The sequence below is a fragment of the Anser anser genome, assembly GCF_964211835.1.
Source record: "Anser anser genome assembly, chromosome: 12".
NCBI classification, from domain to species: Eukaryota; Metazoa; Chordata; class Aves; order Anseriformes; family Anatidae; genus Anser; species Anser anser.
Genome location: NC_139733.1, coordinates 18,572,006 through 18,594,003, shown reverse-complemented (window position 1 = coordinate 18,594,003; position 21,998 = coordinate 18,572,006). Strand labels below are relative to the sequence as shown.

The following is a 21,998-nucleotide window of genomic DNA, read 5'->3' as shown; positions in this document are numbered from 1 at the left end:
CTACATGAGCCAGTTCTTTCACTAAGTAACACAAATACTGAACTGCGGTTTAGTTCAGCTTGTGGTATGCTACTTTTTTGCTGCATAGTGAGGCAAACGGAAAGATAATTGCATTTAAGAGAATGCACTATTCTGGTAAGATAATCTACCAGCCACGATATAGTATCTTATATATGACAGAATGACAGAAATAGCTCAGAACAAGCTGGGTTGATTTCATAAATTGATACTGGACTGGAACTTGGTAGCAATGGGTCTGTGCTAGGACCATGCAGAGACCCCAGCTTGAATACAGAAAGAAATGTAGATGTATTAGTGCTAATAACCTGTATCACCTTTGATCCCAGAAGCAAGAGAGGTAAAGCTAACAAAATACCACCTGTGGGCTCTGCTTTTAGGAGAGGTTAAAAACCTGGCAGCACCCTAGCAATGAGAAGACTGGACTCTCAGTACTGTAGTTAGTGTCATGCTGGTTTGGGGATTTCTGCAAGTGCTCCTATTTGTGCTGTAGTCTCATTCTCAGATGAGGTGTGTGGCCATTAATCCATATATAGTGTTCTTAGCTCTGAGCCAGATTCTCATGGGTCCGTGTCTAATGTTAGCATCCACTTCAGCTCAGTGCTAGGAAGTGGGGATGCATTTGTTAGAGGGCTCATCCTCCAGATGAGACAACCTATTGATCTCTTTCCTGGCTGCTTCTGGTGGGTGTCTAGGTAGGAGCTGAAGGATCCTCATGAGCTTGCCAAAATCTTTTCAGTCCTGGCACGCACAACTGAATGTGACCTGCATACAGCTGCTGTGTCTATATCTACATGCTCACAGCACATCAGCAATGTGTGTTAATTGCACAGCACACCTCCGTGCTCTGGGTTCCCTGGTGCTGTGGACCTTTCTTACCATGCTCTGACACGTCATCTGTCATGGCCCGTTCAGACTGAGCCTGTTGCTTCATTCAAGATTTATTGAAATTTAGCCTTTTTATCAAGAAAGGAAATCTCTTGGGTTTTCTCTGATGCATGGATGAGTAGGGTTTATCAGCAGTTCAAGCGTGCTGGTTTTGTTTGAACACCTTAGGTTTTGAGCTGTTTAAAGTGGATTCCAGCCCACTGCTTTCTGTTGGGTGTCTGTCACCTTTCAGTGGCAGAGGATTTGGCCAAAAATTACAATTCAGCAGTAAGTGTGCTAGAGGTACTGACAAAATGCCAAAATAATTGGGCACTATTTCTTTCAGGCCCTGGTAGATGTGTTTTCCATGCAGTGAAGTGTGTTTGCCATAAGATGCAGTCACAGGTCAAGGAGAATAACTGAGGAGTTTCAGCAAAAGCCTATAAAGTAATTGAATACAGGGTGAGGGAATGATCCACGTTACCTTTTTGCAGGTAGCTGTTATGGAAACTGGCTAAATTGCTTCACTGAGGAAGGGGGTCTACACGCAACGACAAGTTAATTAGGCCCTCTTGACCTTTCCTATAAACAACTGTTGCTTAGCAGTGCATTTCAGAGCTGATTAAACAATTGAAGTTCCTCTTCAGACCTCAGCAGAACCTGGAGAATAGACTTCTGCAGCGTTTGTCATTCAGGGAAGAGTCTTGTAAGAAGGAATGTTATTTTTGTCTTTTTAAGATGCACTTTGCATGTGTACCAAAGGGAAATACCTGTAATAAGGCAGCAGTGATCTTCTTTTGAGGGCTCATATGATGAATAGTCATTATGTGTCATGTAAATTATGGCAATCTTTTAACATAACATTTCAGAATGCTTGACTGCATACTTTTAACTGAGACTAAGAATTCTTTTCCCTGTATCAAAGAGGTATTGTAAAACACAATCAAGCTGCTCGACTGTTAAGCACATTTGCTTACAGTGCTTTTTCTGGTAGGCTAAAAAAAGGTTCTGCTCTTCATTAAATAGCGAGGTCAGATTGTGGAGCTTTTCTTCAAATAGATTCCATTGAAGCTGGAACTTCACGCACCTTTTTAGACTCATGGTGTCATATTCTTCCCAAGACATGAGTTTCTCTCATGCGTACACTGAAGTCACCCCATTCCACTTTATGATTCCATGTGCCAGTTACAAATCACCCCCATTTTTGATTATCCAGCTCCCCGTACCTGGTGCATGGCATCATTGAGCATTTGGAGGACCCTACTGAAGGGGCCTGCATTTTCCACCTCGTTTTTGAGGTGGGAATTTTTGAGGAATTTCTAATGTGTGATCTGATAAGCGAACAAAGCAATGTCTTGCTCCTTCCTGATTTGCATCAGGAAAGCAAATATTTTTTCTTTTAGCGTAGCCCATTTCATGGAAAGCAAATAATTAACCTCATCTGGTTAAAATAAATTAACATGTTCTCGGAGGGCAAATGAGATTAAAAACACAAATTCTGGTCAATAGACAGCTTTCACATTTTTCAAAGTAAAATGTCTTGGAGCATGTTAGATGGTAGAGAGATGAATTCAGGCTTTGGGTTTGGCAAAGACTGTCCTATATCCCTTAGGTCAAGCAGCCATAACCTAGCAGGTTTATATTGAGGTGGGAACACCTGCTGTTTATGAGACATGAGGTGCCTACCTTATGATACTTTAGGGGCAGCTGTTTTTTAAGAATGTGTTGTATGACCCTGAAAATCAGTGTGTTTCAATCTATGTGTTTGACACCACTAGTTTCTTTTGAAAACATGCTTACTCATTACATCTAAGAAAGTTTATTAACCAAAGGCAGACAATAGAATTGAAGCTGAAAAGTGGGGATTGACTTTTTTTTCTTTTCAAAATACTGTGATTTTTAAGGAGCCTAATCCAGGAAAAGACACTTATCGACTTTGGTCATGTTAGATGGCACCTGAAAGAACGACATTCGACAGCTGTCTCTGTAATATTCAGACAGGGACAGAGGTTAGATCTTTAAGGACCCAGAAGCCATCCTGGTGCTGAAAAGTGAGAGACAATGGTATTGAGCAATCCCTTTGACAAAAAAGGTCTCACCACTGTAATAAAGCATAGGACAGGCCTAACCCATTCATTTGTTCTGCAATATATTCACTGTCATCAAATACTTCTTAGTGGAGAAAGAGACCATTCAATCTAGCAAGACAGTCCTGCCGTTGCTTTGAAGAAGTTTGGAATCTTGAGCCCAGCTTGGAGGTCTCAGCCTATTTTTCATTTAAACAGTGTAATTGCTTTGACTAGCAGAGTTAACTAGGCAAAAGGTAGGGGAGAAATGTTCCTTCCCTTTACTGTTAGATCACTGAGGATGCTAGTTATGCAGATTATTTCAGCAGGCTCCCTGTACAACTTTGTAGAGAAGACTATTTAGACTATGTCTGAATTTGTTGCTCTAAAGTACCCTTTTGAAGAGTTTGTCTTTTGCACTGACAACAGCAGAGAGAAGCATAAGCACCAACCTTACTAGAGCTATTTAAAATTGGGCAGTATTTCAGGCTCCCAGAGTTCCTAACTGATACCAATATAACTATCAATTCCATGCTGTGCTGAATGAAGCAATGTACATTTAGTACCAGGAAAGATTTGTTTCCACCTCGCTGTTGTAAGTCAGGATCCACAAATGATGAAGCATTGAATAGAAACTTCCTCAGGTCGCCTCACCTGGGGGCTGGACTTGTAGATCATTAATTGGTGCAGCCAGCTGAGCAATTTCTGTCATGAATTACCAGTGCAGCTTGGTTTTTCTTAAGGCTGCTGCATTTTATTTTTATGTGGTAGTGCTCACCTGAAATACTTCCAGCCGCCTTCTGCTTGCTGAACGGTCTAGATTTTGCAGAGTCCATTATTAATATGCCTGGAATTCATATATTTAAAATACACCTGTAGGGCCAAATTTGTCTCTGAATTTGTCTTACTTTGTTCATATTTTCTCTTTTTTGTGTGTGTGTGTGTATGTGTGATTTCAAGTGAGGACTTCTGCCCTAATGGTCTGCTTGCTTCTCCCAGCTGCAGGATGGTGCGGAGCATAGGGATAAATCACTGAATGCACTGGGACACAGCTTGGTTGTCTTGCCAACTGGAGGAATGAGTAGTAACTTCTTTTCTTAGAGTTTATTCCTTGCTGCTCTGCAGATGGTTTAATTTACAGGGTTATCAGCGGTTTAATGGGAGAAGTCTTATTAAAAATGCCAGTGACAAGTCAAATGTGCATGACCGTGGAGATTGGGAAGTGGGTTCATAAGGGAATTACCAGCATCCCGAGCTGTTGAAAACTCTACCTCTTTGCTTAGTGAAATGCAGCAGAAAATCTAATTTGCTGCCTGGTATCTTGGATGTGATCTCCAGCAACCAGGATGCTGTCTTGGCTGGTTTTCAGAGGACCAGCGATTTCCATCACGTGTGAAAGATGGGCTTCTTTTGTAGACTGTGCTGCGCAGGGCATGCACCGGGACCTGAGCTAATTTTCTGGGTTTCTATGAGCATTCTCCTTTGTGCTCTTCTAACTGATGCTTGAAAAGGATGAGACAGATACATGGAAAATCTCAGCTCGCATAGGAGCAATCTGGGTGAATAATGCAGCAGTGCCCCTTGATGCAAAAGACAAAGGCTCTCCTTGCTTGCTGCTGCTCCTGTTCTGCCCTTGCTAGTGCTTAGGGCAGACAGAGCCTGTTTAGAGTGTGTCCGCCTCTGATTTCCCACCCGTCTTTGACTGCTCTCTGAAGAGGTGCAGGTCTAGCCTACCAGTGGGAAAATCCAGGTCACTGGTTTGTCACAGAAGCAGACCTCCTGTCACTGGGCATGGTAACACCTGTCACAGGTATTGCATGGACATGGGTCTGGTGCAAAGGTCTGCCGCTGCTGGACCGCAAACCAGGCCAGCTGAAGGCAGTACAGAGGTTTGTGTTAAGTCGGGTGTTTAACAAGTCCTTTCTGTGTCCCAGACAGCAAAGAAATCAGTTCCTTGGAGGAGTGGGAGAATCCCTCCCAAAACTAGAAGCCCCTCTAACACACTGGGAGAGTACGTGCTGCGTTGCCCTCTGTCAGGCAGCAAGAGTCAATAGCAGCCAAGGTTAGGTAAAAACTTGTTCAGTTCCCTGCTTTACCAGGAGCACACCCTGTGCTGATACCAGGTGAAGAAATGAACGGCAGAGTTCTTCTGAAGGACAAACGAAGGATTCAGCGATGCTGTTGGACTAGACGTGGGGGCTGAGTGGCAGGTGTGCGTAAATGATACTGGGATCATCCCTGCACAAAACAGCAGTTCATGTATTGAGGCATGTATCAGACATTGTTTCGGTCTGCAGGGCCCTCTGAGTCTTTTTTTTTTTTTCTTCTCTGAATGTGAAATGTTACTGTCAGCTGGAATTCAGACCTGTTAATACCTCTTGATAGTGCTTTAGGTTTCAGGTGGTCTGGCAGCAGACAAGGTTGTTCCACATCAGTTGCAGCTGCTCACATCTTTAAATACTTTGTGGGCATAATTCTGCCCCTAGTAGAGTCAGAGGAAAAACATCTCCCTTATGCCGGTGCGGGGACTTCATCTGCTTAAGTGAAGGCTGTGTGTCTGAAAGATGCAGCATTGTGTTAGAAACATTGCTGCTTTCAAGGAAGAAGGGGGAAAAACAGGCTTCTGGTTCTCCCCTGATTTTCGGGCTGGGGCACCATTCATTAGAGCGGTGCCGTTGGGGTGCTGAGGGCTCGGCTCCCCGCTCCACCAGAGGGCTCCGCAAGGCTGCGAAAGGGACTTCAGCGCACAGCTGCAGATGGGCACTGCTCTTGCTGATTTAAGTCTCCTGATTTAAGTCATAACTGTGCATTTTACTAATTAGAATTATGAGTCCTTTGTATTTCAATGGGTCAGATGTGGTTAATGCACAATAAGCTTTAGTCCTTTGTTCTGTTTAACTCGTTTTATGTCTTAATGTTTTATTCAGTGTGTTATTTATGCGTTTTATTATCCAGCTTCTAAATATAGGCTAGCTACAATATACAGCCCTAGCTGTAATCTCTTGAAGTAATAAGGTAGGAAAAGCAATTCAGTTGAGCAATAGGATCCCTTTAAGACAGAATGGAGCAGAGTTTGCTGCGTGAAGTTTGCTGGGATATTTATTTTTTGAGAAGAAAAAAGAGGAAAGGCACAATCTTTTTTTTTTTTTTTTTAAGGGTGCGGGGGACTTTAAATAACAGTGGGAACTTGTTATATGTGTGAGAGATTTTTTTTGACAAAGACTGTGGATACATAAATGCTACCAGTAACAAGAAATTCAGTGTTAATTTAGTCTTTTATAAGGTAAAACATAGCTTCTGTTACAGTTTTGCATGAATGTGCACTTTAGTTGAGAGGAATATGATTGTATATGAAGAGATTTATATATTCCAGGGAGTTAGGGGAAAGAATTACAGATGAACTGAAGAATGTGTAGGTTTTGTTTAGCATATTTCATCATGTTCAAAAGGGGTGTGTATGCATGTGGGGGAGTTATATAACAAAAAGAAAGGAGATTTTTGAAAGGTGCAATCTCATTTAGCACAAAAATGGTCAAGTCTATTGTATCAACGTGTGTACCAGGGGGCTGAAACCAAGGTCTTTCCAGCAATATCAAGGTGACCCTATTCTAAAGCCATTGGAGAAAGCTTGTGAAAATACTGTCTTTATTCATATTGCGTTGGCAACATCATTTTTTATTACAGCTGGTATGTGCAATAAATGGTGATCTTTATGTTCCATTGACCAAAGTTCCAACCGAGAAAGCTTCCTTTGTTCTTTTTTTTTTTTTTCCTTTTAATCTACTTCCTCCTGATTTAGAACTTGTATTACAAAACAGTACCCATATTGCAAATGGGTATGCTTGCCCTAATGTGGGGAGAAAGATGTGGCTGGATAAGTGGAAATGCACAAATAGGATGGAAAGCATCTTGCCCTCAGTATTTACTTGAGTGAAGTGATGCAATGAAAAGTGGAACGTTCTACTGGGGAGCTGTGCTCTGGGTTTACATGGAGGTCAGCATGCTGAGTCCTTGGGAGGATGGATGCTTGAGTGATGAAGGCAGTAAATTGAAATGTAAAGGACTTGCTTTGAAATGATTGAAAGACTTGCCTAAGATGAAGTCCTGAACCCACCGAAGGGGGAGTTTGTGATTCTTCTGTGGTTTAGTTTCCAGCCTGCTCCAGATATGTGATACGGTTTTTGGTCCCAACAGAAAAGTTAGACTTTATAGTTATGATTTTATTAACGCTTAAGCCAGTCATTCTTACAGAATTCATCATTTAGTGTTTTGCAAATCACTGCCATTTTGAGGGATGGAAATTGCTTTAGGGTCTGTTCTGCTATTGATCGACATATCTGTGCTTACTGCATGGGTTGCATTGCCACAGCCTTACAATCACATTAATTGTAATAGCAGCTCAGAGCCTGCCCCAAACTTATATTCCAATTTTAATGTAATTGTAGGGCTTTGTGCTACTGGCGAGTTTCATCCCAAAAGAGTGACTGCAAAGGCTTGAGGAAAAAAATCAAGTACTTAAGAGCAGGAAATCAGTTGTTGTGCTTGGCTCTACCGTGTTTGGCCCCACCTGTGCCTACTCCACAAAGACACGTGAAGAGCTCAGCTCTGTTCTCATGCCACGCAGTTTCCCTTGCCAGAGAGCTGCCTTGGTGTTGATTGGGAGTTTATGGTGTGAATGTGGCTGGTGTCAAGGACATGGTTGGGCAAGCATCTTGTCTTGGAAAACAAAAATGTTTAACTAACAGCAGAAGAACCTGCAGATGGATTTTTTTTAAACTAACATTTAAGGATATTGTTGGAGGAGCACCTTCAAGTTGCTGCCAGTATCCCTTTGCTGCAGCTGTCTGTTTTTCAGTCTTTGGCAGCTTTCTTGCATTCTTTCAGGAGAGTGACAACTGGTAGAGAACAATAGATTCTAAATCAGGAGATTAAAGATGTCTTGTAGGGTTCAGCAGGATAATCTCTCCTCATCAGACTGGAGATGCTACCCATCAGCACAGGAGCGGAGGCTACACCTGACATCCATTATCTTCCAGGGTGGCAATCTTTAATGATACTTTGCCAATAACAAAAGTTATGAGCAGAAAAATCTAGGATCAACATTTCTATTACTTAGTGTTTGACCTGCCTTTATTTTTTTTCCACTTTATTTCACTGTTGTTTCTCTGATGGACATCATCCACGTGCCTTGTGGCCTAGTGACGGTCACTATTATTTTGACTTACCTCGTCATCATCTCTTAAAAATAAGTGTGAGGCAGGTTTTCTCTGGGTTTTTATTTACTGCTTGCATATTTCTGATAAATTGTACCGTTAGTTTCACACCCTGAGTTTCCTTAAAGTAGCATCCTAAGATGCAGTGAGTATTTTAGGATAAATGGCTTTCTTTTACTGTTTTTTTTTTTTTTAATTTCACAGCAACAAATTGCTGCAAACTAGCGTGGTGTTATACTTTTGGGGTGGAACATCAGGACTGGAATGTAACAGATCGTGATTGTGTTAACAGGTGTTTGCAGGGTGTTGCCTGTGGCTGATTTTGTTTCATGTTGGCTGTTGATGCCTGATTAGCAAAAATGAATGTAATTTAAATGTATCAAGGTAGTCTTTCCCATGCATTCTATTTTCAGGTCGGGTGAAAAAGCTTAGAGAATCTCTTCTGCTTTGTATGTCATTTCTTCTATTGCTCCTTTTTTGCTTGGGAGATTTCCCTCTACATTAGCAAGTAATGGAAGTGGGTAGAGAGCATGCTGACCTTCCTCCTTCATGCTGCCTCTGGATCATCACTGGACAGGACATGAAGATGAGGGAGTACAAGGCCTCTAAGGTGGCATTAGCCTGCTTGGGTCCAGCACAAGAGTTGTTCAGCAACTAACAGTGCAGAAGGGAACAGAACAGCATGCGAGTCCCTCGTTCCTATCTATGACCTTTGCGAGGTACCAGGTCAGATCCAGTGCTCTTCCTGATCCAATACACAGCACAATGAAAGACAATATCTCTTGAAAAAGAATATGGAAAATGTGTTTTCCCTAGACAGACATCTTTATGGCTCTTTTACACTATCTTATGTGCCAAACAACTTGAAAATATCAAGGCGTTCTGGCACATTCCCTCTTCCTGCCCCAGTGATGTCATTTGCACTGTCTGGTGGTATAATAAAAAGTCTATCGAAGCACTGGAAATTAAGGAACCATATTCTTTCATGAATAAACAATAATTGTGCAGGCACACTTTATTATTTAATGAGGGAAAATAAATAACTGGTCACCCAGAGGAATGGTGGTTGTCTCCTTATGACTTACTATTTTGAGGAGATGTCCTTTTCTAAGAAAGTCAAACAGGAAGATCTTAGGCTGTATATTGTCTCTGATGTTTGTTCGTACTCCTAGGTATTCCTAGATTGTCCTTAGAAAATTCAATTTACTGTAAGTACAAAAATCAAGTCAGAGCATAATTTGAACAAAATGCAAATTATGTCATTTGGCATAAATCACACCAGCAGTATGAGTGTCTGGCCCAGGTTGTGTATATGCTAATGATTTCCGTCTCTTCAATCCTTTCAGCAGATGCTGGTTTTCCTCCAACAGAAAACAAAAGTCCAAAACCTAAATCATGTGAACTTTCTCATCTAAAAGTTGGAACGTAGAAAGAGGCCCCCTCTGTTGTCTAGGTGCACCCTGTTGGAGTTCATACTGTGGGGTCACTGAAGAATTAAAATTGTACTGATACTTTTATTTTCAGTGCTTCTAAATACATCTTGCTTAAAAAAAAAGAAAAAAAGGAAATTTAATTGCACTAAAAGTCGCCTTTTAGGACTGACTCTTGCTTGACTGCATGTCCAAATAGGCTGTCTGTTTTGGGGACTGCCACTTCTAACATGGAGTTTAATTTCCTTGTATTGAGTTACTTTTTTCAGATTTTGGGCTATCTCTAAGGTTTCAGAAGTGGGAAAGGAACAACATAAATGGATTTCATGGGTTTTGCTGGTAGATCTATGCTCTAGGTGTGTGTGTTTTGTCTTTTTTATTTATTTATTCTTGTTTGTCAGAACAACAAAGGAAAAAGCGCTAGGCTGGCATTTCATTTGGAAATATTGACAGGTGCACTATTCTTCCCCCTGCATTTTTTTTTTTTACTGGATAGCCAAAAAACCCCACAACTTTGTGTTGACATCCTTTAGAAATGAAGTGAAATCGCTGCTGTCAGCAAAATGCAATTTACTGCAAGGGATGCAACAGTCTCCAAACAAGGAACCAAGATAATTAGTCTACAACTGACAAATAATTCTGCTATGCTAATGTCAAGAAACATCCAGACTGTGTCACATGGTAATTTCTGCCAAGCTAGACAGAAAAGAGAGTTTACTGTGAAAACATGTCCTCTTCTGGGGGAACGAATCTAATCCAACAGTGACTACAGAAAGCATTTTTCTGACCCTTCTCTAGTATCAAGGGATTTGGATTAACTGAATTCTGGATCAGAATCAAGGCCTGAGTCGGGTTTTCCGCAAAATCATTTCAATTTTTCTTCTGACTGTAGCAAGAACTGTGTCAAAACAGCATTATGAAAAACTGTGGCTGCAACATGATCAGTTTACCAGAGGGATAAGGGTGATCCAGTATTCTCTCTGTGTTGAGTCTCAACAAAAGAGAAGGGTCTTTGCCTCAAGTGCTTCAGTCTAAACAAACAGCGATTTGCTGGAGTAACTCAGCGCTGGCAGCCAGACTAGCTGAAATCAAAGCGATACAAGGTGTTTGTCAGGAGAACACCAGGCGCTTTACAGGCGAAGTGTGATTATTCCCATTTAACAGATATGGGGCTGGAACACATGTGCACGGTGAATATTTCCAGGTCCTAGAAACAAATTGGGCTCACTTGCAGAGCGGTGACAGAGGTTATGTTTAGATTGCCTTGCCTGGGACTTGGCGGCTGTGCCAGTATTTGTGCAAACGAGAGTACGGTACTTAAATACCATCATTCACTGTAGCTGGACAGCACCGTGCAAAAACCTTTCAAAGCTGACAAGCGACTGGTAAGCTCCTTCCCAAACTTAATTCCAATACTTCTTAGTCCCGAGTCCATTAGCTAAGTTGGTCTAAAGGCCATGCAAAGAAATGGCATTTTTGAAATATTGTTAACATTTTGCATTGAATGCTAAATATTCTATTCTTGCAGTCAATTAAGTTTTGCTCACTATTTTTTATCATGGACTATGACACAAGCTTTCAGACCGAGGTCCATTAAATAATAAATAGTATTAGCAAGGTCATTTCTCAACCAAGGAAAAGTTGTATGTTTTGAAATGAATTCAGTCGAGAGGCGGGCAATGGGAAGATGATGTTTTGTGGCAGCCTCAGCAGATGGCTGTAATGAGATATCGCTAATTTTTACTGCTCTTATATTATTAGCATGTCCACTGAGGACTGGTTTGCCACTTGCAGGTGGCCATGGGGGAGAGAAGTGGAGTCCTGTCTCAGGTGAGGTGATAATACAGTCGGTAATACATGCCATCAGGGGTGACACTCATCTTGTACGGAAGTCAGCGTGAGACACAGGTAACACAAAGGTAGCTAGTGTTGAGAGGCAGCATGTCCTGACCTCTGGCAGTGAAATGTTAAGACCTCTCCCTTTAATCATGTCACAATGGCTCCTTGCTGAATCACAACGCTAGCTGACTCGAGGAGGAGGAGTGAGGAGGAAGCATCGTGGTGCCCTGCTCAGGTCTCATGTGAGGGGTGCAGTGGCTGTGACACTCTGGTGACATGTCTGTCCCTGTTCACTACACAGAATACTGTACCATCTGTACTGGACATGCCACCCAGGGTGAGAAGCATGAAAGAAAGATGCCGGTCACTGGAGTTGTCTGGGTGATGTGGTGCGTTTAGAGCCTGTGTGCTCATAGATAAGCTATACTAGCATAGAAGCGTATGTTGCAGATCTTAACTCCATTTTGTGTTAATGGATTTCTTAAATACCCGTCTTTCCATTTTCTCTGCACTTTTTTCTGTAATTGATTTTCAATCAGAAAGTAGTATTTTTTTTTAAAGTCACTGATGTAGCGTACTGTAAATAAAGCATTAAGCAAAGAATTGATGAATATAAAAAGAAGAGAGCATGAAATACACAAGGATAAACACAGCGCTTCAATAAGAGCATCCCTGTTTAAAGAACAACATCCAATTGCAAAGTGATCTCTGGGGCAATGAGAGCTACTTGTTATTTTTTGCATAAATCTGATAACTTAAGCTATCCGCTCTGTGAAAGGAAGATACTGTCAGGCTGATTGATAGAATGAACAGGACATGACAGTCTTCAAGGAAGAAGAAAGGCAGAAATCATTTTCTGTGGAGACAGGATCTCATGATGTTGTTGAGCATTTGATAAGCCAGCTGAAATTCAGAAATCACATTTAAATTACAGAATGATGAAATGAGAGGAAGACAAATAGGTCTGTGCTAATGATTACATACTCTCTTGACTAGAATCAAAGATTAAATAATATATTGACATCTTCAGTTAATTCTGCTGTCCTGTATCCAAACAAGCATTAAAGTTTAAAATGGTTAAGCAGTAACCTGGTAAATATGTGCAAAGGCTGGGATTACTCTTCATGTTATATGTTTACATGCTACGTGGTATTTTTTTTCTGTGCAATGTTTATACGGGTATGTGAATTAGCAGGGCTTTAATATTACATTTAAATTTTTTTTAAAAAAAGCAGTGAATGGGCTTTTTGTGTTTTGGTATAGCAGCAAATCAAAGACATCTGTTTACTGATGAAACATAACTGTCTTTAAATGAACGCTTCTGAAATTAAGCACTTAGAGGCTCCTGGAGCTGGTGTCTTGCTCAGGCAAAGCTGAACTGAACATATGGCAGAAAATAAGGGCAGATATACGTGCAGATTTTCTGTAGAAAGCTGACTTTGGTGCCTGGTGCAATGTATAGTAAGTAATCACAGGGCAGCTCTGAGTTTTGCTTGTGACTCCAAGCAAATATTATTTATAGCAGCAAGAACTTGCTGGAAAGTGGAGGGGTTTTGTTTGTGTGCTTGCTTTCCAGGAAGGTTAACTTTTTTGTATATGGAGGACAACCTTTCTACTTTCTACAGTCTTTTCTACTGCTATATAAATCCCAAGGTTTATGTGGGTAAGTCCTCAGTGCTTAAAACAGATGAAATCTAAATTTTGATTCTTCCATTCTGCTGATGGTGTAGTTGAATGCCGGTACTGGTAGACGGTGTTTATTGTGACACAGTTTACCAGTTGTCTCCTGTACACCAAAAAGAAAGCTTCATCTCATTCTTGTTAACTGCCACATCACTACTGCTGTTTGTCTGAATTTGATGCTGCGGATTCAGTGATAATTTAGCTTGCAGTAATTCTACAGAAATATTATGAAGATCTAAAAAATAGATATAAAAGAACAAGAGTCTCAGCAGCATCTCACAAAGCAGAGTGCTGATTGTGCAGCTGGACTGCTGAGGAAAGACTTGTCTTTTACCTCTCTCCTAGCCCCAAGTCAGTCCACCCACCTCTCCTTGCTTCCCTCCCATTCTGCTTGATTTGCTGGAGGAGTTCTTGCCTATTGATGTCTTACTGTAGAGTCCTGTTAAATCAGAAGTTTATCTTCTTCATAAATTGCTCTTTAGACTGCACCGTAACAACTTGAGTTGAGTTTAAATTGTTGTCATTGCCTCTGCTTCATCATCCACAAGTAATGATGTTGATAATGAAAATGTTATGCTATCATTTACCGATTCTGAGGCCCTCTGTTACCTGTGAGGGGATGCTAAGAGGATAACAGAGTATCAGAGTTCTTCTTTTTGCTCTGACCATCTCTACTCTGAGCTCCCAAGTATTTAAACAAGGCTGATGTGGGCTTTTAAGGCCAAGTTTAGCAAGCTATTTAGATCCCTGTTGCAGCGGATTAGCAGTCAGTAGTTGTCAGTAGTCTATTTTGAATGCGTGTATGCAGGGTAGTTGCCAAACTTCCATTTTAATTGCAATGAAATTTGAAGACTTCAAAGTTGTGAAGATACAAGTTGAGATGCTGCATATTACGAAGCTCTGTTTAAGATCCAGCATTTTATAGAATATCCTGAGATGGAAGGGACCCACGAGGATCATCGAGTCCAACTCCTGGGTCCATACAGGACCACCCCCAAATCAACAGCGAACACCCCAGAATTACAGCTAAATAGCTGTGGGGTCAAAGCAGATCGTGTCCTTGGGGTGATTTCACAGGCAGCACCAGGAATGAGCCAGAGCAGCCTCTCTTGTCCTTGTGCAGAAGGGGCAGACAGTTGCAATATTTTTTCATTCAGCACCTGTTTTAGTTTCCGCTTACTTTTGTCTTGGAAGATGTTGACAGCAAGGTGTACGTAAATACCAGCCTGACCATGACTCGGACAGCTCTCGTTAGCCATTGATCTTTACTCGAGTGCTTTCTACTCAACCTCCCCACTGGATGGCAGCAGCAGAACACATCCATGTACACTTTCGACTAAGTAGTGGGACTGTCCAAGTAAGAACATATTCTCTTCTCCCAGCTTTCGTGTGACTTTCTTCTTACTTGTTCCGTTATTTGCCTTTCTGTATCCAGCAGAAGCACAGCTCAGTTTTCAGTTTCCTTGTCTCACAGTGTCTAAGGATGCAGATTCCTGTACTCACTTTTAGTGGGGCTGAGTTGGCCAGTGAGTTGGTGATGTGCTGGGGTGGGTCGGGCTGCAGCAGTGCCCACGCCATCAGGTAGAACTTTACCTGGAAAGGGAACTGATGCTGTGCAGGAATATTTCCCTTACAATTTTTATTAGGCTATATCAGCAGCAATTAAAACAGGCAGGTATTTACTGCCAGATAGCTTGGACAAATAATTTAATTTCCCGCTGCTTAAAAAATGATCTTCATCTTAGCAAGCTTTGCAATTAGATTTGACCTTGAGCAATCCCACATTCTTCATGTTACTTGAAGCTGTATCTGAATTTTTGAGGCTACTTAAAATTAAAATTGTTACTTAAATTTTGTAACAACATATTGTGTAGCACTGTACCTTCATATCGTAACATGTTTCTTAACTAAATGTCATGATTTTATGCTTGGACCAACAATACGTGTGCCAGCATTTAAATGGGATCTAGCTCACCTCTGAGGCTAACAATCCATTGGGATGAAAATGTGGGCAGTTCACCTCAGTGTCAGTGCAGTATTTTCTAGCTATTTTTGTGCAGAGCCTGTACAGTAAGAGAAAAGAGACTTGTATAGTTAAGGTTCTCCGCAGTATGAGAAAGGCCCACACAAATTAATATATTAATGATGGTGAGATTTTTGCTCATCTAGGTGGAGACTGAACTTCAATCAGGAGAGCAAGAGCTTTCTTACTCTTTGACTTCTGGTCTTTTGCAACTAAATATTGAGATTTGATAATTTTTATTTTTTAAATTGTTCATGATTACTTAGTGCTGCGGCTAAAATGACAAGGTACATTTTTGAGCGTATCGCATGTTTTCTTTAGAGGTGATTCTAAGTTTAAGAGAAAATACTTGTATTTGATGAAGGGAGCTGAGTCAGGTATAAAGTATGTAAAGTAAAGAAGATATTACTGTTTGTTGCAAATGGGAAATAAGAGACCAAAACACAGACTATTTCCCTGCAGCAGCAGTACCTATAAATGTGACACCCAGTGACTGGACAGTTAATGGTAATTCCACAGTAGTTCTTTTTGGTTATGTTGGAAAGACTTAATCCTAGCCACAGGTCCTAGTGATAGTGCTAGGCAAGCATGTGGACGTAGTAAAGTAAGGAAAATTATTATATGGGGAAAAATCCAAACCTGAAACTTACTAGCATAAGCCATATACACTAGCGGAATGTATTATCTGATGTTGTGCAGTGGAAATTGGGGCTGTCCGGTTTATGGGGCTAGAACAGCAGTTGGACGTGTCTGGTTAGCTTAAAAGACCAAAGGAAAAATCTCACTGAAGGAGAACTGTTAGGAGTGAAGAGATCTCTTAATTAGGGTTAATTGTATCATTCAGATAAGGTAACTGGTTAGCATTATTAATCTACCTCTGTGATTGACTCTTTGGGAGTAATGCTGTGTATGCCCCAGGTGACAGATGACGGGAAATCCACAGAGAGGCCAGCAGTTCTAGCTGGAAGCCCCATGAAATAATCCATATGAAATTGGGGAGTTTAAAGGAAATTATGGAGTTTTAAGGGCACAGCATAGATGCGCACTGGGATTCTCTCCTGTGCGTTCATTAGAAAATGATACAGTCTAGTCATTAGGTGATTTATGTAGCTGCAATAGTTATGTGAAAGGGCTGCTGTTAAGTAAATCCCTATGATGGTGTTTTGTTCCACGTATGGGGATTAGGTATGGGTGGCAAGAACAATGATTCTCTGTTTTTTGGCCTCAGCAAGTTGTTTCTTCCTTCTCTTTAGTTCGTCTGTTCCATTTCAGTTTGCTCTTGTGTATTGTGATACTTGTCAATCCAGTAGCCCAGCATGTTCTGAATTAATTATGAAATGCTTCCGTGCGAATGAAACTGGGACTGTCACAAAGACAAGAGATGGATGAGACTTACTGTGTTTAGTGAGGGGGTTTAATTCGTAGTGCTTTCCAGAATGGGAACCATACATACATCTTGCATTTTAAATGCCTCTTATCCCAGAAGGAATAAGAGTTCCTAAAAAGGAGCAAGACGTACGTAACTCTACAGTCCTTCTAACTGTCACTGAATCCCTGATAATTTTTTGAACCTGCTGTTCCAGTTCCAACCAAATGACAGTCTTAAACATTGTAAGGTGCCTAAAAATTCAAAGAAAACAGCAGATTATGGCCCCCACTAAGAGAATGCTGCAGTGTGGTTATGAGGGTTACCTGTCCTGTGTGTCCTGGCACCTTGCTGGTTACTACACACCTACTCGTGAACCAGTGCTAATCCTGTACTTAAGGTGCACAGAAGATGCCTGAGCACTGTGAAACAGATGAGAATGGACAGTGGTGTGGGATGGGGACAGAAAATAGACATGTCATGGATGCAACTTTGATCATTATGCAATAGCACAAATGGTGAAGGATTATTTCTTAGTTGCCTCACAAAGAGACGATCTCTTCTGATATGGGATTTGGCTTGTTTAATGTAAAAATAAATATATATATGTGTATATATATATTGGTTTCTTCTAATGGTAGAAGACAGTGATGATTTGGATGCTGGTTTTTTGTGGCACTGCTGCTGAGATGTGCCAGAGGCACGTTGAGTGTGGGGGCAGTTCCAGCCGGCCTGCGGTGGTAGAGGAGGGGAACAGGTATTGCCTTAGCTTATAAAATCCTGCAATGGCATACTTGGGCAGCTGCTCATGGTTGTGAGCTGTAGCTGTTGTGTCAGTGCAGGCCACAATCCCAACACTGGGGTCTATCCCTCCCAGGACAGCCATTGCTGGTCACACGTGTGTGTGTCTAACTTGCACTTGATTTCTCTTCAATTAGGTTTTGATTATTAGACACATCTATTTGAGAAGTAGCAACAACCTTTCTTTTTTTTTTTTTTTTCATTTTTGCTGAGCAGGAAAGATCGTTGATTTTAATGCTCCTGGGCCACCTTTTAGACACTTCTGAAAATCCTGCCTGTGAAGTCTAACTCTTATTAGCCACTTTCATTATACGAGCGATGTCACTCCTCATCCTGAAGGGACAGGGAAGCACCAATGGCAGCCTGCCTACTGCGTCTCTTTAATCTTGTTTCGTGTTCAGTGCCAAAGTTCTGAAATGTATTTAGCAGGATCCCAAAAACAATTTCAAGCTGAGTGGAATAATGATGGAAAGCAACTGTTATAGCTAGCCAGGTCATAGAACTGCAGTGCTATGCATTACTAGGAAGGACTTACTCCAAGTTTCTTGCAGAGTCACTGTTTTGAACCATGGCAACAAAAAGGGAAATATCTACCCTTGAAACCTGGAAGAAGTCTAATTTGAGGAATTTTATAGATTTATTTATGTGATAGTTCTGAGAAGACTTGCCCCCAGTGACCTAATTATGTCACCTGCATGCTGCACAACTTCATACTCAAGCAAGACTGCCACAAGGCATGTGGGCTTTGTAGTGAATTTTTTTTGTAAATTGGATTGCATCTTTTCTCTTTTCCCCTCAGTACAAGCTGCTGACTTAAACACTTTACCTGAGGTTGGAAGCTCCACTGATTTTTGTTTTGTTTTTCCCTTCCAAAAGGCCAAGGATGCAATGATAAAACTCATTTGTCTTTTTAATCTTCACCTTGTAATTAGAGCTAAGAGAGGCTGGAAAGAGATGCCAAGCAAGTAAGCTCTTTTCCTTTAAAAGCTCTCCGGGCACATAACTGAGTCTTGGGAGAGCTTTAAAGGAAAGCAGTAATGAAAATCCTGCAGAAAAGGAAAAATAAGCCAACAAAATTAAGACTTAAGTGTGCTATTTTTATTCTGTGCTAGGGGGAAAAAGACTCTGCTACCTCTTGGGTTTATTCTCAGATAAAACATTTGAATCACTAATTATTTTTAAGCATTCTTTTTGTATAGATGAGCTTGTCTCTTTGTTTCTGCCCCACTGATTTCTCCATTACTGAGATTTTAGGTGGTTGAAGATGGTGCTGATTTTATTTGCAGGTTTTAGAATCAGTTTACCTCAGTGTTGTTTGAAAATCATGTTATTTCCGCAGTGAGAGAGGTAATTTTTGCCCCAAGACACACAAACCAGCATGTTTGAATGCTGGAAATTTCATAGCTTTGGAATTTGGGCACTTTAATTTGAGAAAGAGTTTGAAGAGGACGCGTCTCTCACTCATGGAGAGCATTGAGTTAGAAACAAGGCACAGTCACAGCCGTCCTTGTCACAGCCTTCCTTCCACGGGGAAGGTGATGGTGGTAGCGAGGGAGCCTGAATGGCAAAGGGTCGGGACCTCAGTGCTGCTCCTTTGAGAAGCTGAAATAACAGTATTTGTCCTGCCTTTGGGCAGTGTTAAGTGACTAGATCTCCAATGGTAGAGTGACACAAGGCTGCAATTGTGCATCAGCTGATGGGATTGCTCTAGCACAGCAGGGTGTTTCTATGAAACGTGTTTGCAAAATGTCCATTATTTGTTCCCTTCTGAATGCATCTAAACGCTATTAGTGCAGGGAGCTCCAGACTGTTCCTTTTGCCAGCTGATCTTCTGAGAGTCCTCTGACTTCTGCCTTCAGTAGCTTTTTCTTTAGTCTTTAACATTTGTTGTATAAATACAGGTTTGTAGAATAAAAATGATGACTTTGAACATCGCTCCAAAATAGTCAGAGATGTTGCAGAGCAAAGGCACTTTTTTTCTTTGGCACATCGTGCTGAGCATGATGCTTACGGTTTTTCTTTCTGTGTGTGAGAAGAAACATAAGCATCATCTTGTGCTTGCATTCCTGAGGACAAATGGAAATGAACGTTTTGGAACAGATTTCTTTTAATAAACCAGTTGAAAATGAAACTCAAGTCCTTTTTGCTTATACAAGGCTAGCTACTAGTTCTTTTAAGGAAGAGATGTCCAGTGGATATGCTGGGCCTCAGCTGGTATTACTTAGAATTATTTTTTTCTTTTTTTTTCTGTTTTCTCTCTGGTGGGGCCATAAATAGTTACCTTTACCTCCTTTTCTTTCCATTTTCCTGTTGCTTAATAAATATCCTTCAGGTTTTATTAATGGAGGTTTTTTCTTTTTTCCCCCCATCATTTTTGGTGGCTATGTGAAGATTGCTTTCTCCACTAACTTAGCTGGAAGAGAAGGTTGAAGATCAGTGACATATAATCAGTGATCTGAAGAGAGAGGACAGGTAGTCAGCAGTTAGGATTTAGCTGAATGGTAAATGATGGGGATTTCTAGATTCATAAAAGTAAATTTTAGCAGGTAATAAAATCCTCCATCATCCAAGCTATTCTCAAGTATGTGCCTAGTGTATGTGTATTAGTTTTTCCAGCGATCTCAACAAAGTCAATGGGCCTGACGTCTCCATTACCTGTGCCTTCGTGCAGTCACTGCCCCGGTATAAATGCTATCATTTGGACGTTAGCAAGCAGCTGTAAACCTCTATTCCTTATTGCTCCCTTGTAACTCTGTGCTATGATGCAGCTCAGCATGCAGATTTTTGAGTAAGGAGAGGCAATAGTTTTCAACATAAACAAGTCCACTGGGTCACATTAACCTCCTTCAGTCTCTGTGTTAAATAATTAAAATAAACTAGGTAGTGTTTAACTATACGTATTTAGAGGCTTACTCGAGGAGCTTATTAGTTCAATATTCTAACACACTGTCTTAAACCTTTCTGAGCTCCAGGATCCCTTGTTAAATATTTAGTGTGCATTGCTGGAAAAGTCAAGAATTGCTTTATTTATTTTATTTATTTATTTATTAGATGAAATTGCTATTCTCAGAACTCTTTTAGCTTTTAAAATACTGGACATCTATAAATAGTACTTATCTCGAGTTGTCACTTCTTGTCATGGAGAAGTAGTTTTCATTCGTACAGATCTTAATAGTACCCCCAAGAATTTATACTTGCAGAAGCCTCTGTAGTCCACTGTTGAAGTATTCTATAGAACCACCTCAAACACATTTTTAAGCAATTCAGTTGACAGCAGCTCCTTCAGATAGAATGAAGATGTGCTTAGATAGAATGAAGATCAGCTGCTGCGTGTGGTTTGGAGACATCAGTATTTCTCGTGTTTGCAAAACTCCCAAAAAGAAATTAGTCAATTGGTGAGTACTTTTGTGTAGTTGCTGTGGAATAGTAATTATTGGTGACCAGGGCTGCTACATGCACACTAATAATGCGCATCAGAACTTAAAATCTGAAAATATAAGGCATTATCCCGCTCCACTGATATGACTAGCCATTTTGCCATATACTGACTTGCTGTAGAATCAAACCTTTGAGTTCAAGGTCTTCTTGCCAGGGAAGAGATTTCGCATGTGTACTCAACAATTTTGTAAGACTTGCTAGATAGCTGAGCAAAGGCAGCTTAGTGGATTAAAACAACATCAGTGATATCTCTTGTCTCAAGGGTAATGAGTTACGAGCAAAGCGAAGACCTCCAGGAAGGGATTTTGTTTCTGCAGAGTCTCTATTAGGTCACGCTGTATAGTAAACAAAAACAAATTGTCTCACAGAGTCCAGTGTCGTTTTGCTTAATTGCCTGTTTTGGTTCAGTACTGATGAAGATAAGACATAAACCACGTTATGCTTACTTTTACACCCAAGGAGTGATTGCGTACTAAAAGAAGCTAGAGTACGTTTTTTCCCTCTGGCTGTAGCTGGAAACTGGTCACCCCTTTCTACAGGCTTTTCTTCAAAGATTTTAATGAATCTCTTTCTGTGGTGTTCCACCGTCTCAGGCTGCAGCTGCAAGGAATACCTGTTCAGTTTCAGTAAAAGCCCCGGCTGCATAGTGTTGAAGGTACTTGGGCAAGCCGTTTACAGAATCCTGCAAACAAAGATGTTTTCCACTTCTAACAGTAAGCCTGCATAAATTGCCTGTGTGCCTTGAAACATACACTGTCTAATAATCCACATCTACCCAAATGCTTAAAATTACTTAAAAGCTGACAAAGGATAATGTGTTGGGCTGCTAGCACATTGAAAGTCTAATAAAGGCTCTATTCAGCCCAGTAATTGCCATCCACCTCTCCTCTGAAACTTACCTGTGCTTCGAGTACTGAATCATGATCAGTCTTTAGTCCTTTCTTGCTAATATTAGAAGGGACTTGAGAGAAGTTCTTTTAAAAAAGGTAGTCCTAATTTTGACAGGATGCTTCATGAACTTCATATCTGTTTTTTCCTCGTAGTATCTTCCTGATTTAGATGATCTAGATGAACAGAGTTTTCCTCTTCTTTACTGGAATTTATATTGTAACTTGATGGACACACATAAAAACAGTTTGATTAAAAAAAAATTCCTAGTTTAAACTGACAGAAAAAGTGAAAGAAATAGAAATCTGTTCTCTTAACCAATTTCAGCATTTTTATAGCTATATATTGCCACAGTTTCTGATAAAA

At 40.7% G+C, this 21,998-nt stretch overlaps 1 protein-coding gene across 5 annotated transcripts in view; it reads left to right on the top strand.

Annotated features, from left to right (window-relative positions):
- The window catches only part of TAFA4 (TAFA chemokine like family member 4), a 75,859-nt gene that overhangs the window by 27,210 nt on the left and 26,651 nt on the right, over positions 1-21,998 (top strand). The gene's annotated exons all lie outside the window — the stretch shown is intronic.